Source organism: Zootermopsis nevadensis, unplaced genomic scaffold, assembly GCF_977971745.1.
Source record: "Zootermopsis nevadensis isolate Lab colony 2312 unplaced genomic scaffold, Znev_1.0 Znev_ptg000003l, whole genome shotgun sequence".
Taxonomy (NCBI): Eukaryota; Metazoa; Arthropoda; class Insecta; order Blattodea; family Termopsidae; genus Zootermopsis; species Zootermopsis nevadensis.
The window spans coordinates 14,414,902-14,431,824 of NW_028259135.1; the positions used below are offsets into that span (position 1 = coordinate 14,414,902).

Here is a 16,923-nt window from a genome sequence, read left to right on the forward strand (position 1 = left end):
TCGATAAGCCATCTAGTTAGTTAGTTAGTTAGTTAGCACAAGGGTGAAAGAAAAATAAGTGGAGAATTCGAAAGCATCATTCGTCTTCCTATCGGATTTTTCACTAAGCTCAACAAACAAAAACTACAAGAGAAAGAGAAACATGACACCAACTCTGAACATGTTTTTGTGGGTTAGTCATCTCTGGCTTGCAACCCGTGTTTCCATTACTGTTGTTAAAACCACAAAGACCAATCTACTAACACGGCAAAGCACTGATACCTACAACCATCACAGAAAGTCATACTACGGAGGTCAGTGGTTCTAAGCGAGAAGCTCGTGGATGCCTGACTATGAACAGAATAACCAGGCTAGAAAGAAATTAAACAACATAACGCCTGCAGTTTCATTTTATAAGTGTCTTTAAACATTTGGAATAAGATAAATCAAAGGATGACACGTTCTCACACGTAGATGTCTCTCTCGTTATCTCTCGCGAGAAATATTACCCCTTTTCATTTCGCGGGATTGGTATTGTGCGTTGCAATGTGATAAAAAATATCAGCCTTGACAGGCTATACCGAAAATACCAATCAGTAGGGAATTACACACTTTAATGGCTTCTAAAAGTTTTTTTTCAGTTGTCGTGATGGGCGATTAACGAAAAGTATTTTTTGGTGTCCAGATTATCATCTTTAAAGCTTTCAGATACTGTAGAAACCTAGTGCTTTTTCAAGCCGTACTCAGTGGAATCTTGCAAAGTGAAGACAGTGTTTTGTCATGCTTGTCCACGATGTCACATAGGAAAAACGTGAGGTTCTTTCCAAGCGTGTAATTTTCGGCAGTTTAAATCGGTTCCCCAACCTGTGATCCGCATACAGCTGTCGGTGCATGGCATTTCGGTTGCTTAGCAAAGATTGAAGTAGTACTGTCTTACGACTAGTGGCTTTCTTCGGATTCCTTTTACCGACTTGGATCACTAGTCTGTGTTGAAAATCACTTCTCTTTTTCACCCCAGAGTGAAAGCCAATTTCTTTTCGCTTCACTATACAGAACTGACAATACGGACGATTTTGTGTATCTGAATGTCTTTATGTCCCCTTGAAAAGTAAATCCAGTTGTTATGCCAAGACACATCTAGAGCAACATTAGAAATGTTGTATAGCGTGTTTATTTATTTTAATTTTATTTGTGGTTCAACAACGCTGTCAACAAACTCAGATTATTGTGTGGAATGACAGAATTAGTGAATAATGAATTGGAAAGGATGTAGAAGGGGTCGGTCGTACACCAATTTAAGGTACTTCCCCCGACAATGACGTGGAAGGACTCCGGAAACCAGGAAAACGTCATGATGGTATCGAGAGCGAGATATTAACCCCCGAATATGAATCAGAGTGCTAACCGGTCGGCCCAGGGTATGTTAGAAGACATGCCGCGACGGCGACCGACCATTAAAGTAGCCATGCAAGTGCGTGCGTTACCTTGTTCTTTCTGTATGTAGAAGAAATGCAATCTGCTGGCTCGCGTCGGTCAACTTCTCTCCTCCAAGGTCGTCAAGCAGCACTTATTAAGCTCTCTTAAATCATTAGCTCTCAAAAACACTGCGGATGCTGTCGGTTATGAAACTTCTCCGGTGGTACGGGTTGAATCAGCGAAGTCCACGTACAGCTTCTAGGCGGGACGTCCGCGCAAAATTAAGTTGTATAATCAGAACATTCGCAGCGACCCTCTTCAAACTTGGGATTTGTCTCCTCTGTGGTGCCGCCGTGCACAATTCGGGGTTGGACATAATTCGTACGTCCATTTCTTCGTTTCATCTTTCCGTTTTCGCCCCTTCCCCTTCTTCGTTCTTTCCTCCTTTATTCGAAAACGCTTTTTCAATCTAATATCTTCACATTCACGTTTTAGAAACGACTTCTGATTTCCAAGTCATTGATCCTGACGATTCATTTCATGATAATCATTACAACTGGTGCTGAAGAAATGGCACTGACGAAGATGGTATAAATTAAACCTACCACAAAATTAAAATCCGGATATTAATTATTATTTCTAGCATTATAGAGAATGCGGATTATAAAGCACTGTTGTAGTCCACGGCGGCACATGATCACGGTGTCTTTCCAGAATTGTATCCCGGCCCGCAAGAAAGGCGTTGCATATCATTATAAATGCAAAATACGCGTACTTTGAAGAATTGTCAGCAACATTATCCAATGAGAACAGGGAAGCCCTGTCATTATTTCCGAAAGAAAGAGAAGGGACATTATTTTTTTTTCTCTACTCGTTGAATGGGCGTGTTCCACTGTACATGGATAATGGGTGAGCATGACGTCAGTGTCCCCTGGAGGCTTAACTTCAGACAGCGGTTTTAAAAAAGGAACTTACAAAACGAACTTGTAGACTACTTGTTCAATGTAAGCAGGAACGCGGGCGAGAAATTCTGTCTCTTGTGTGTGTGGTAATCATATACCGCCCGGAATAACATGAATTTCGTTGTGAGGCATTCTCTTTAAATTGTCTCCTCCGTACACCTTACTGAGGAATGTTATGTGATGATTTGTAGCGACTGTGTAAAGATCAGTCTTCTTCGACGAAATGGAATAAGAATCGCTTCATGTGAAGTATCGGGTTACACTGATCTGATTCTGTCTAAGATTAATTCGCCGTACAATTTTTAATGTAGACTTCCAGTACTACGGTTCAACAAAATCGGCTGAGTAGTTTGGAAGGTGAAACGTTTAGACGGACACAGTTCCCCATCAGCAATTAATCAATGCCCAAAGATTAATTAATATAAACTTCTCTCGATGTCCACTACTTAATGAATACTATTTTATAGTAATTTTCTCTGAATCCGGTATTAAAAGAAGATGGTTCTCTTTTGGGCTACAGAGCAGTGTAGTCTGGTATAAGTTAACCAACATTCCATGGGTACTAGCTGCCTCTTTCACTAAGGCTATGAGTGATGATTGGATCATAGCCCTGATGATGGAGGCAGCAAATGCGTCTGAAAGTTGATAAACTTGTACCAGACTAAACTTCATAAAACAGCCATCTTCATACTCGCCGTCGTGTGGAACGTAAGACTGGCGTGGTATTAGCTGTTTTAATCATATTTTAATTGTTCTTAGATGTGAAAAAAAAACAGAATTGTGAACATGCATTTGTTCTAAAATATTTATAAACTGTGTAAGATATGAGATTTTCACAGCAGTGAGTATGAAGACTTCTGTCTTCTGGGTTGTTGCGCCGTGTAGTGTAGATGAATCGCCCTGATGATGGAGGCAGTATGACCTCCGAAACGTTGGTAAACATCGACCAGACTACACAGCGCAACAACCCAGAAGACAGAAATCTTCATTTATAAAATGCTCATGCGTCTACAAGAGGACTTTTGGACTACGCCAAAAAGTCGAAGGTATACACAAAATAAAAAAGTTACTAACATGGTTATTAGCTACGCCATGCTCTCTTACGGGTGGGCGGCTAGTTATTCATTTGTTAACCCGTGCACGGCTCCAGGCATTTTCTTTTGAAAAATCCTCCACGGTTGTACTTTTTAGCTTCAAGCCCTACTTAATTTTTGTTGCGTTACAGGGTGACTCTGCACAAACTTATCGGCTTTACGCGCTTAACTAACAGAATAAGAGAGACAAGCCAACTCGTTATACTGTGCAGGATCATTCTTGAAATTTAAGTCGCTTGGCTGGTCGAGACATTCGCCTCTTTTGTGGATACCCAATGTTCGTAATCGTATTCACAAAATTCCACCACTAGACCATACCCTGACCAGCTGGATCTGTCCTCACACGCTCATCCTCTTACAAGCCGTTTACAGTCCGAACCGCAAAGCACAAAGCGTCTGTCTCCGTTACAAAAACCAGTTAGTTAATGCTATTAAGAAATGATCGCTGTTTGCTCTGAGAACAATAAAAAAATAGAAGATGCACTCTGTTTGCAAAATACTGAATTGGTGAATGTGATAGCGGGTGGTAAATATGTTTACAACTGGTACTGCAAAAGTTGTCAGGAGCCACGTCACCGGTGAGCGTGGACTGCGAAGCGAGTTCAGGCGTCTCTTCTGACCTCTGAAGATGCGTGGGCTATTGTCTCTCGGGTTCATTATCCCGAAGATCTTGCGCACGCCGGATCTCCTACATCTTTACAGACCGCTGGTTTCATTAGAAGTTGCCAATAGATGATGAGATGAGGTTCTCAGGACGGTGAAGATGTTGATTTTGGTCAACTGAGTTGCAAAACCTTGCGGACTTGTAAATAGATAGAATTTTCGCACAAACACGTTGTCGTCATCTTCAGGGATGAACCTTAAATTCACGTCCTACGCATCACAATGCCTACTCTGTACCATCTGACCTTAAGCGAAATTGTGCTCGGTTAATTCACTTGTTCCTGAACCTGCACTATTGAAATACCTGAACTTCCAAGTTCCAAATTACTTGTTGCGTGCGTTTATAGGGCAGGTAAATTTTAGTCAGCAGCGTAAGAATAATAATGATATTTCGCAACATGCGCGTGCCTGTCTTTCCAGCGTCGTTATAAACGTCTGGGCTTTCATAAACCTTTAGGAGGAGAAAAGTTGAATTAGTCTGAAAGTTTCGCTGTTTTATGTTACTTTTGGTTTGTGTTAGTATTCTTTTTTGCTACGAAACGCTGCAGGCCACACCAAGGCTTAATAGCACTGATGGTGCGAATCAAGGTAGAATTTTGTTTCATAGGACTACGTTTTAAGAGTGCACTGGAATACTGACAGGCCACGATAAGAAGTAATAGAACGTAGCGTGCAGTTCTTACATCTAACGTCACGGAAGTGAAAGTTTATGGCTCACGTACTGTTTCGTATTCGTTTAATCACTGATCCAGCAGACAACATGTGAAATATTAACGAAATTATTCTGGTTATTTGTTGGAAAAAATAAGAAAATGTCCGTTTCCAAAGAATACATCATAAGAAAAGAAAGCACCATCCCTCTATAGCATGAAACCGCGGTAGTACAGCGCGTAACTTTGCTGACGATGCTATCCCAGCCCTTATGTTTGGGCGAAAGTGTGAAAAATCATGTTTATAGGGAATAGAACCTCGGCTGCCAAGTTTGTAGCTTTCCCTGAGCTGGTATTGCTCTGATGATTATGATACAAGGTCACTCATAATTAAGCAGCACGCCAGAAAGACGTATGAAAGAGTGGAGGTGTGGCGCCACGCATTCTCGCCCTTTGCACTAGACGGGCACTATTACCCACTCCATAGTAGGGTGCGCAGATCCCAGAACCAGGTGCACATTCTGGGAAAGAAAGAAATCAATCTCGATTGGGGCTCGAGTGTCGGTCATCCGGTCCGCAGCCGTCTTTATAATGACTAGCCTACAAATAATAACACATTGGACTTATCTGTTCAGATCATACCTTGTGTGCAGAGATCAAATTCACTCTGCCAGTGATTGATCCATAGCCAAAGAATTCGCTGTCACTTCATGGCCCTACCGGTCATGATATCATACACTCGTGTTCGCCCCCTTGACGTTTGAACCAGTACACAAAATTCTAGTCATACCAACATGACGACCGCGAGCTGTGATATGGTAACATTAACGCTATTAAATCTGACGTCATGAAATATTTGTTTTAATAAATGGTGCTTTTGAAAACAATCTATGGAACCCGAAGTACACAAAAGTTTGCCATTGGACCCTTATTCTGTCACATTTTAATCCATTCTACTTCGTTGCACTTTATTTCTTTGAAGTTATAGTTTAACAACATTCTTCCTTCTTCACCCGCGTCTTCAGAAAAACCTCTTCCCTTCAAGTTAACGGATTAGAATTTATATTAATTTCCCAATCTCCCACATGGTGATCATCATATATCTTCCTTGGTCTCCCTAACAATATTTCGTAGAGTACAAATTATAAAGCTCCTCATCATACAAATTCCTCCAGCCTCCTGTGTCTTCCTCCCTCTGATGTCCACATACTCCCCTCAGAACCCTGTTCTCAAACACCCTCGGGGCAAGAGAGCACGTTTTACACCCATATAAAGCAGTCAAAATACTACAGGCCTACACATAATTATTTTTATTTCAGGTGAAAATGAGAAGTTGCCGATGAAACACCGTATGCATCAAGACATAAAATGAAGGGATAGACAGTGAATTACAAATTATTATGGTTAGTAGTGACTTCTCTTCTGTTACAAGCAGACAGAAGAGAAATACACCTCAGGGCTCGGCGAAACGACCTAACCGTGTCCGCCTTTTAGCTTACACTTTTCCCCCCCGGTTCATAGCATGGCGCTTGGCACAGAGATGGGACTCTATCTCGCTTACTGAGCCCTTTACATGAGAGCGTACCATCCAGAGAGTTTGCTCACGACATCGATTTAACTAATTGTTTATTTTACATTTAAAGGAGTCTGCGAGGAGAAAGTAATGGTTTGCATTATCACTTTTTGTGCACAGAAAAACGCTTCAGAGAATTTTCGCTTAAATCAGTTTATCGAACATGTCAGAATAGCTCACAAGGGATAGAATATACAAATATGTACAAGCGACTGTCGTTATACACTGAGATAGCGTTCCTGCGAATCGCCGCGTATAACGAAAACGCGTGAAACGGGAAACGGTATATAACACTCGCCTTTTTATGTCTCCGTGATCAACTAGTGTATATGTTCACGCTGCAAACATTGGTACCGAAGTGTAGGTCCGGAGTTTGAAGTAGATTCCTGGAGATGGTTATCGGCAAATGGTGAACTGTAGACGTCATTATTCTCGATTTCTTATTTTTTGATTATGAGGTAGCTTATATGATATAACCATGACGTGAAAGAATTCCACACTTGACAACCCTAATTTTATGCTGTCCTAATGCAAGTTCACCCATACCACAGTTTCCTTTCTAAGCAGGTAGGTAGATTGTTGATATGGCTACCACTTATCTTGGAATCCTGTCCCTAGTGTGCTATTGTATCATCAGGCTTGTAAGTAGTTTCCTTCATAGGTAGAAAATCGTGTTCTTGGTAAATGACTAATACATCAAAGAAGACGCAAACCGACATTCATAACTGTCTTGGCTGAGTGATCAGCACTCTTGCTTCGTATTCTAGAAGCACCGGGTTCGATGTTCAACGACAGGTTGGCTGTCTTGATCGATGTTCTTCGTGGATTTCCTCTGCACTCCAGGTAGTCACTGGGATTGTATCTCAAATTATGACAAATAGAGCAACGCTGTAAGGTTTGTTGGGGTGACACTCTTCTGTAACGTCGCCCAGGAGATGGATCTTAGGCAAACTGGTTGAGAGTAAAACGTGGATTGAGAATTTTACCGTGTTCACAAGAGCCTCCACCGGTCCCTATCCTGAACAAGATTAATCCAGTAGAAAAGGTCATGCGCTATTGTTTTGATTCGTTTTAATATTATCTTCCAGTTCATGAATATGTATTCCATGTGGTATCGAGAGTGAAGAATAATTTGCATTCCGAAACTCCTATGTCAGTCGAACAAAAAACTTCAAGATTAAACCGCAGACAGAAATGTCTGTAATATTTTTGCACAGATGTTTCTATTATAATGCCTGACAGGAATTTTTATTATACGCGTCACTATTATAGACTGCTACTATTTAACGTACCTTTCACAGTAATTTATCTGTAATAATTCTGAGAAATAGGGGTACGATACTCATGCAGCACAATACAAACATTTCCTCACAAGATCAGCCACTTCATACCAAAGTCAAGAATAATCCATTTTTCTACCACGTCATGCTCCAAATCTCAATGTGTTTATGATATTCGTTTTAACGATCAGATGTCAAAATAATTACAAAAGCAGGGGGGGTCAATGTATTGTAAGATGGACAAGCTGATACCACTTTTTATTCTCCCAGTCACGACTAAACCAACATGCAGAATAGTAATTTATAACTTGGCTTGAAGGTATGAAAACAACAGTGAGGTGAAGGTATAAGGAGTGAAGCGAAGAGAGCAAATCCTTTTCGTGGTAAAATTATTCAAACGATATTCTGAAACTGGGCTTCCTTTGGTGAAAGCAATTTTAAATACACAGACTATAGCTTACGTGCTACTTCTGACTCTTACAACCGACATCTATATTATTCCGTGATGACGCAGACACTTACGAACTTTATGTTTCGTGTTCTTTTGTACTGAAGATTTTCCGGATCAGTGCCTCTAGACGAGTTATAGAAAATCATATTCCGCTGTGTCATGATACGAGTTACATCTCTACCGAATTATATAGAACAGGACATGAATGTCGATCGATGTGGAAAACCCTATCGATATCGGAGCCGCTTATATGGATATCGAGTAGTTATATTAAATTCAGTCTTAAACATTATAAATGCAACTAGTTTTCAAATCGTTTAAATTAAAGAATATGCATACTTTATAAGGTTATTTGTATACTTCGTTGACGGTAATTCGGTTTCAGACAGGTTTGCTTGCTACCACGCAGTTCAGAACTTTTTGTCTTAGTTTGCTATCTAAAAATGTGAAGATTAAAATATAAAACACTGTTGTTTTGTATGATTATGAAACTTGGACTCTTACTTCAAGGGAATAGCACTTGAATTTTGAAAACAAGGTGCTGAAGACAATATTTGGTCCAAACAACGAACACACTCGGAAAACATCATGAGCTGTTCTGTAATAGTAGTAGCATAATTTATTAGAGGAATATGAAAAGTGCGATACATGAATCAATTATAGGGAGATGGGAAATGCAAACAAAAATTTTTTTTTTTGGAAAGCCCGAAGAAAACATAACTCGGAAAACTTAATTTCAGATAGGATAATATTAAAATGGACATTAAAGAAATTTGATGGGACGGTGTGGATTGGATTGATATGGCCAACGGAGCAGTAGCGGCGTCTTATGAAGGCGGCAGTAATCCTCCGGTTTCCATAAAGGACGACAGATTTCATGGCTAAGCATAGGACTACTGTCTTGCACCCAAGACTGAATATCCTCGATTGCATTTAATCGTATTTTTTCTGGATCCATTTACGTGAATGTCAGTATAGTACATCATAATATGCCACGACCGATTCCTCCCACATCCTTCCCAATTTTTCATTCATACAATTCGCCCTATCCTTCTATGTTTCATAGCCGATGTAGTGAAAAGCGTTGTTAAACAAGCATAGAACGAGAGAGCCTAACTTGAAAGCTGCATGTCTCAGTGGGTCGAAGTGCGTTCCTGCTTCTTTCAACAGGGAGATAATTCTCTCCCGCCTACCATTAGTCCATGAGTGAATTCTTCCCCCCTTACACCCACGGCGTACTATATATAGAACTTTTTCTTAGCCACTGCCTTCTTAATTTTAATTCGGCATGGCTGCTGATGCATCTCACCCGACGCTGTTTTTATACCAAAGCCGCCGCAAGGGTCGTGCTGTATAAAAGGTAGACACGAATGCTTGCCCAGAGTAGGATAAGCTTTTCAAGGAGAGATGCTGATACTATGTTAAGTGGTTTTCTTTTACCCTGGCCGGAACATTGAGTCAGCATAATATTTTAACTCCTGTACACTTTGGTTCTATGGTACAATACAGAACAGCAGGAATTTCATAGTCTCATCACCTGATTCCCAGTCAGTGGACCGATCCTGAAAGCGAATTCGACAACTTTCTGCAGAGTTAAAAGCAAATTTATTCTCCGGCCAGAACAGAGGTGAAAATATGGGCCCACGGGCTAGAAAAGCCTTTAAAAACGAAATTGTCGTGTGCCATTCAGATAACGAAATCAAGAATCAGGTCTCTGCGTTATAAGTGACAGATATGAAACAAGTTGTTTAACTACGTTCTTTTTTCTCGTGAGGCTTATCGGACGGTGGTCTCTTTCAAAACCACCCGTTAACTATAAACAATGGATTCTGATAAAACAGTCAGTAACTGGAGCTGGTCGTATGGGGGATTCGATTGCCAGCAGATCCAGAGATTCTTCTCCCCCTACCACGTTCACAATGTATGGTGTAAAGCAAGCATGTCAAACTCGCGGCCCAAAACGAATATTTTTTGCGGCCCAGCCAATATAACGATATGTAAGAAACGTTTTAATAAAAATTTCGTAACTTAATTTGAAGGCAAAAATTCAGTGAAGTTGGCGTGCCTGGATTTTACAAATATTTACCTGCCAGGTTTGAAAATACTCGAAAATTCGCATATGAAATTATTTCCATGTTTGGAAGTACTTGTCGGTGTGAGCAGTTATTTACAATTATGAAAGGAAATAAGTCTCCTGTCAGATCCAGAATTACTGACATTCACTTTGGGTTAGTTTTGAAAGTAATCACTGCGAACAAGATTTCCCTCGAATTTTATCGTTGTTCTTGTTCTTTGTTTATAATATATTTTTCGAAATAAACCTACGTTTCTATAAAAATTGATTTTTTTTTTTGAGGCCCACATAAACTTCAACCTTGTTTATGTGGTCCGTGTTAGCCTTTGAGTTTGACATGCTTGGTGTAAAGTCTAACCAGTCAGGAGATAACGCAGTCAAAACATGAAAACCGATTTCGATCCACTTGAGGTCCAATAATGCGCGGATGCTCAGAGTCTCTTACGCGCCTACGATTTCATGGTGTGGTACCTGTACCTTCACAAAGGATTATTTTTTATTCCGGCATCCGCCTTGCTGCTTAAGGGTTTTCGTTAAGAAGTTGGAGGGCGAAGAACTGCCTTGTGGCTGATCAGCACCAGAGACCCTCTCTGTCGATGGCCTTCTGGGTTGTGGCGCTTTTGTTATGAGCTGTATTGCCATCGAAACAGACTATCCATTTCTTCAGGCTCTCAAAACTAGGGCGTTGCCTAGATACGCCTAAGACTTGAACGCAGAGTAACTCCTCCTGCCCTTGTCTCATCGCAGACAATATTACAGCATTGAACAAGAAGTGGGATGACATCTTGTGATGTAGAGATGTGTCCGTCTGTCCGTTGGTACGAGAGAAGGACAGCCAGGGCATGTTGGTGCTGTACTGCTTCAAGCGCACGCGTGTGAAACAGGATCTAAAAATCGGCGCCTTGCTTCACGGCACCGTCTCCAAAACCGGTTCCCTTGGCCGCCATCACCTAACCATTTAAAGTATTGAAGCCAGACCTATAATGCATGCAATTCTATAACAAGAACGTAGCATGAGTGGCTGTGAAACATAAATCTCTTTTTGAAATAACTAATTCTTTAATATTCTTATTGTTATTAATCAAGTGCCACACAGGTCCAGCCACTGCCTTTCTTTACAGGTTCTAAGCCATGATACCGTTTGCCACATACTACCAGAAATAACGAGCACTTTAGAAAAAAAGTTCAGTTCGTCCACCTTCCACTTGTCTTAAGATTAATCTTATCATCTTAACATTCTCTCGTCTCCTTCTCAGTTTTCCAAGTGGCCGTTTGCATTCGTTGTCTCCTTTGTTCCAAGTTTTTTTTACCAACCAGTCATAGCCGTGGTGTATGAACGCAAAGTGAACGTAAGGGAGGAGTTCTGTCATCGAATTGTCGATGTTGCAAGACGCAAGGATGACCTTAATGTTGTATGTAAGCTTCAAAATATCGAACGTCAAATGTTCATAGCTCGTACCTTTTTAGAATCATACCAAATGTGCTGTTGCATTTGTGACTGGGATATGACCTCAGGGATGCGATCCTGAAGTGTTGACATTCTGTTACAGGACACGTGTGGAATATTCGATTTCTGAACCTTTAAACTAGACAGAACACGTGTGGAATATTCGATTTCTGAACCTTTAAACTAGACAGGTTGTCATTCGTCCATTGGTCTTCATTATATACGCATTTGATTCAGAGCCAAATAACAAAAACAGATGCAGTATTTCACGATTGTACCATCCCCTCTACTTAAACATCTACTGATATTTACCCAAACCAACAAAATCAAAACAAAGTACAAAGTGTTATTGGTTTAGTATTTAAGCGACAGAGCTCGAGGCCTCTAGGTACAGTATCTAAGTTATTGATAACATTCTTTGTGGTTTGTGTATGATGTAATAGGTCAGGAGCATTAGGGTAGAAGATACAGAGACCTTCCGTCGTTACATTCATCAAGGAATAGTTCACGACTCTAACGGGATCTTTCGCCATCGCTTGTAGCGGCGTTAAGGAAATCACAGAACCGACACTAAAAACCGTTCATGTCTGAGCAGTGGCACAGCACGATTATAGTTCTGTTCATGACTTGTTTCTTCGAGCGAGCGAGCGAGCGTGCAATTTCCAAATGAACGACCACGTTAAGCAACATAAATGTTGTAAATGACTCAGAAAATAGTGAAAGGGGAACAACATTGATTTCTCCATAGGACGGGGGGAAGTACAGTGATATTCAATTATAAAACACAAAAGTAAATGCGTAATATTACCTGGCTCAGTCCTTCATTTATTATTTCATATCAGATCTAAAACTTCTTGACGATGGTGAAGAGTCAATTGAATAAAAAGTTTCTTGGATATTATCCATCGTCTAGTAAATATAAAACGTAAAACGACGTTTCGGAGATGGGGCTCTATCTCCGTCTTCAGGTTCCTACACAGTTGGGCCCACTAGATAGAGCTAATCCCTATCTCCGGACCTGTGTAGGAACCTGAAGACGGAGATAGAGTCCCATCTCCGAAACGTCGTTTTACGTTTTATATTTACTAGACGATGGATAATATCCAAGAAAAATTTTATTCAATTTATTATTTCATAATTCCCCCGTTTGTTCCTGATAAGAACGAAATTCCTTGAACTTTGTAATACGAGCCAAAGTGTTTTGCATACGATGACCCCACGTGTACGCATTTTATACGAGCCACACTCGCCCTTTAGCGAAGCAAGGTTGAACTTTAGCCTTTTCCCTCCCCTCGTTAGAAATGACGCCTCATCCGAAAACGAAAACTTGTTGCATTTCGACGTCAACGAGGCACTATACCTGCGTGTTGGTGTTCCTGTATGAAGTGACTGCTAACGTCAGTTATAAAGAGTGAAATTTTCTCTGTGCTCAATTGAGCGCCGTGATATTTCGTATTGGGAAGCAGATGTACGGCTCTACGCATACTTCCTTGCCTCTGACTCAAGGAGGTGTTACCTTCGAGCACCGATCTTTTTATCAGTCCGAAATCCATCCTGTGTATACGTGGTTGGCGGCGAAACGTCTTAAAAAGCAAGAGCATTGAGCATTTGCTGGTTAAAACGACGAGACAAACAAACCTGCAGCAATGTACGTGCCACTAACACGAACCAAAAGAGTATATAGATGGTCGGTCTACCGTCAATCATCCACACACTGTTATATATATTTTACTAAAAGTTGTCTCTTAGCACCTAGGCGGGTTTGGTAGGCCTCAGTGTCCGGTGTTTTGTGTTTACTGAGAAGATTATAATATTGGAGCGTTGAGAAAACACTTTAAAACTATTAATTGTTCGTATTCATAAAAAATGGTAGAAAAAAATCATGCAATTATTTAATGCATGTTTCGGACTGAATTGTCAATCTTGAGGCCTGAACTGTTGTGGCAAATTACGGTGTTGTGTATATCATGTCAGTGTTAAAAATATTGGCCTCAGGTTTCTGTACGTGTGAAAAAATTACCAAGGTTTACAAAACTATTGCTGTTAAAATTCTATGTTCGGCATTTATCATGACGTTCTTTCTGATGGAGCTGAATATGTTTTTGTATTAAATAAGTATAGCTCTGCAGCACAGACACCCGTGAAACACAATAAAACCTTCTAATACGTGAAATTGTTTCGGTCTTAGTCTGTCGTGTAAATTATAAAATAATAAAATACTATTTTTTCCGTCATCAGGTAAAAACTGAAGAAAAGAGATCATACAATGTGTTGTGTTAGGTGGTTGAGCTAGCCTCGGACCTGGTCCAGATTCAAATTTGACATCTGCTCCCATTGGCTAGGGGAAGGCTACTCCATCCACGGTCCGGCTCCTATAAACCTAGCCCCACACACCCAATTGACACATTCATCGCCCTGATGACGGAGGCAGTATGACCTCAGAAACGTTTGTAAACATCGACCAGACTACAGAGCGCAACAACCCAGAAGACAGAAATCTTCATACTCATCGCCCTGATGACGGAGGCAGTATGACCTCTGAAACGTTGGTTAACATCTACCAGACTACACAGCGCAACAACCCAGAAGACAGAAATCTTCATACTCATCGCCCTGATGACGGAGGCAGTATGACCTGTGAAACGTTGGTTAACATCGACCAGACTACACAGCGCAACAACCCAGAAGACAGAAATCTTCATCGCCCTGATGACGGAGGCAGTATGACCTCTGAAACGTTGGTTAACATCGACCAGACTACACAGCGCAACAACCCAGAAGACAGAAATCTTCATACTCATCGCCCTGATGACGGAGGCAGTATGACCTCTGAAACGTTGGTTAACATCGACCAGACTACACAGCGCAACAACCCAGAAGACAGAAATCTTCATCGCCCTGATGACGGAGGCAGTATGACCTCTGAAACGTTGGTTAACATCGACCAGACTACACAGCGCAACAACCCAGAAGACAGAAATCTTCATCGCCCTGATGACGGAGGCAGTATGACCTCTGAAACGTTGGTTAACATCGACCAGACTACACAGCGCAACAACCCAGAAGACAGAAATCTTCATCGCCCTGATGACGGAGGCAGTATGACCTCTGAAACGTTGGTTAACATCGACCAGACTACACAGCGCAACAACCCAGAAGACAGAAATCTTCATCGCCCTGATGACGGAGGCAGTATGACCTCTGAAACGTTGGTTAACATCGACCAGACTACACAGCGCAACAACCCAGAAGACAGAAATCTTCATACTCATCGCCCTGATGACGGAGGCAGTATGACCTCTGAAACGTTGGTTAACATCGACCAGACTACACAGCGCAACAACCCAGAAGACAGAAATCTTCATCGCCCTGATGACGGAGGCAGTATGACCTCTGAAACGTTGGTTAACATCGACCAGACTACACAGCGCAACAACCCAGAAGACAGAAATCTTCAACATTCTTGTTTCCACATTTTAATTCAACTCATCAGAAGGCTCAAAGTAAATGTGTGACGTATATTTCCACAAAATCTGGCTATTACAACTACACAAATGAAGCACAGAAAGTGCTCCTGTGGAACTGCTGTTGCAAATTTCGCACGAACATTACTCTCCACAAAATTACTTTAATTAAAAGTTAAACCAAGAACACTCGAGGCGCCTTTAGATAGCTATACTATTGCAAATTAGTTTATTTATGCTTCGTAAAGAGTAAAGCAGTAAACAGATTTCCCGCCATGATATCTCCAGTTCCCACGCCCAGAATTCGCAGTTCCATATGTCACAAATTATGGCAAACTAGTAGTGGTGTTAATCTGCGTATTTCCGGAAACTAAATATCTCTTCCTGGCGTGAAATGTGTTACAGTCGTTACTACTGAAAATTCGGTATGTGCAGCATTATATACCTCCTCGTTCCCCCATAGGGCGGTACTGAACAGACAGGTAAATTTTCATATTAACTATACTTAAATGCAGTAATTAGGGTAACCTATGTAATCCATATAAAGTTATGAAGTAAACAAGAAAAGACTTTCTGCGATAAATAACGTATTGATTAGAATCCTAATGTCAATTTTGTTTCGAAAATGGGTTTCACATGACATTAAATCCTCAGTTTTACTGGTGGAAGTAGTTTTAACCGACTTTCAAAGCCTGCATTTCTGTCCTTGATAACCCCTGGTTTTCCTTAGCAAGACCATGGTACTGATACGTAGGTCTATCCATGGATGAAGAAACTCATTGGAGCAGAATGCTAGACAAGATTTGTTAGCCAAAAATTCCGTGCCTTATATGAAAAACGTAGGTTCATTACCGTGGTCACAAAAGCATGTCACTGATCCCTAACCCAGTGAATCCAGTCCACATTCTTACACGCTCAATTCATTTTCAGATCACTTTTAATATTATCCTTCTGTGTTTGGCTTCGTCTTCCAAGTTGTCCCTTCCCTTCACATTTTCCAAACACAATTTTGAGCGCATTTCTCACATTTCCGTGCTTGCTACATGGTCAGCCCATGTCATCGTCCCTTAACAAGCATTCCACGAAATTGATACGTTCTTAATTTCTTCGTGAATGAAATCTTGATATGTGTAAAAAAAACTGTTTATATGACAGGTCTGCGTCGTCAGGCAGGAACAGAAAAATGTAATCGGGAATAATTTCTTAATGATACGTTTCTACATACGAGGTGCTTGACAGGCTGACAAAGAAAGATTTCCAGGGATGCTTCCAGGCTTGGCAGCGGCGCTGGGATCGTTGTGTTCACTCCCAGTGGAACTACTTCGAGGGTGATGGATGAATTTAATACCTGAGATAAGTGTACGGGTTTTTATACGCGCAGTCTTGAAACTTTCCGATCGCACCTCGTATACGCTACCCACGTCACTGAATTACATGTTTTGAAATTCGACAGAGGAAAACATGGAACACGACAGTTTCAGCGGCGCTGGAAGTCATAACGGATCAGGGCGATCCTCTGGCTTATTATTTACCGTAGCGACGAAGCTGGAACCTATCTCGGCTTTACCGGTCATGAGACCAGCAAACTTCGTCTTCTAGAGAACGAACGGATTGAAAATTGTGACAAAATTATAGCTGGTATGTTGTGAAATACCTACGTTTTCAAGGATTCACTAAACATAGTGTGTAACGACTTTTATCTGAGCAATTCTCGAAATATGATCACCTTCGTACCATCCATCTTTTCAGCTTTTCTGGGGGCTCTGTTAACTTAACAATCCAACAATATTCTTCCTCAACAAATTTCAGTGACAGTGGTAGAAGTATAAACCTCATGGTTACAAAATTAAAATCAAATTCAATTGAACTT

At 40.9% G+C, this 16,923-nt stretch overlaps 1 protein-coding gene across 1 annotated transcript in view; it reads right to left on the reverse strand.

Moving 5' to 3' along the window:
• Positions 1–16,923, reverse strand: part of LOC110837631 (meteorin-like protein) — a 55,515-nt gene that overhangs the window by 38,002 nt on the left and 590 nt on the right. The window lies entirely within an intron of this gene.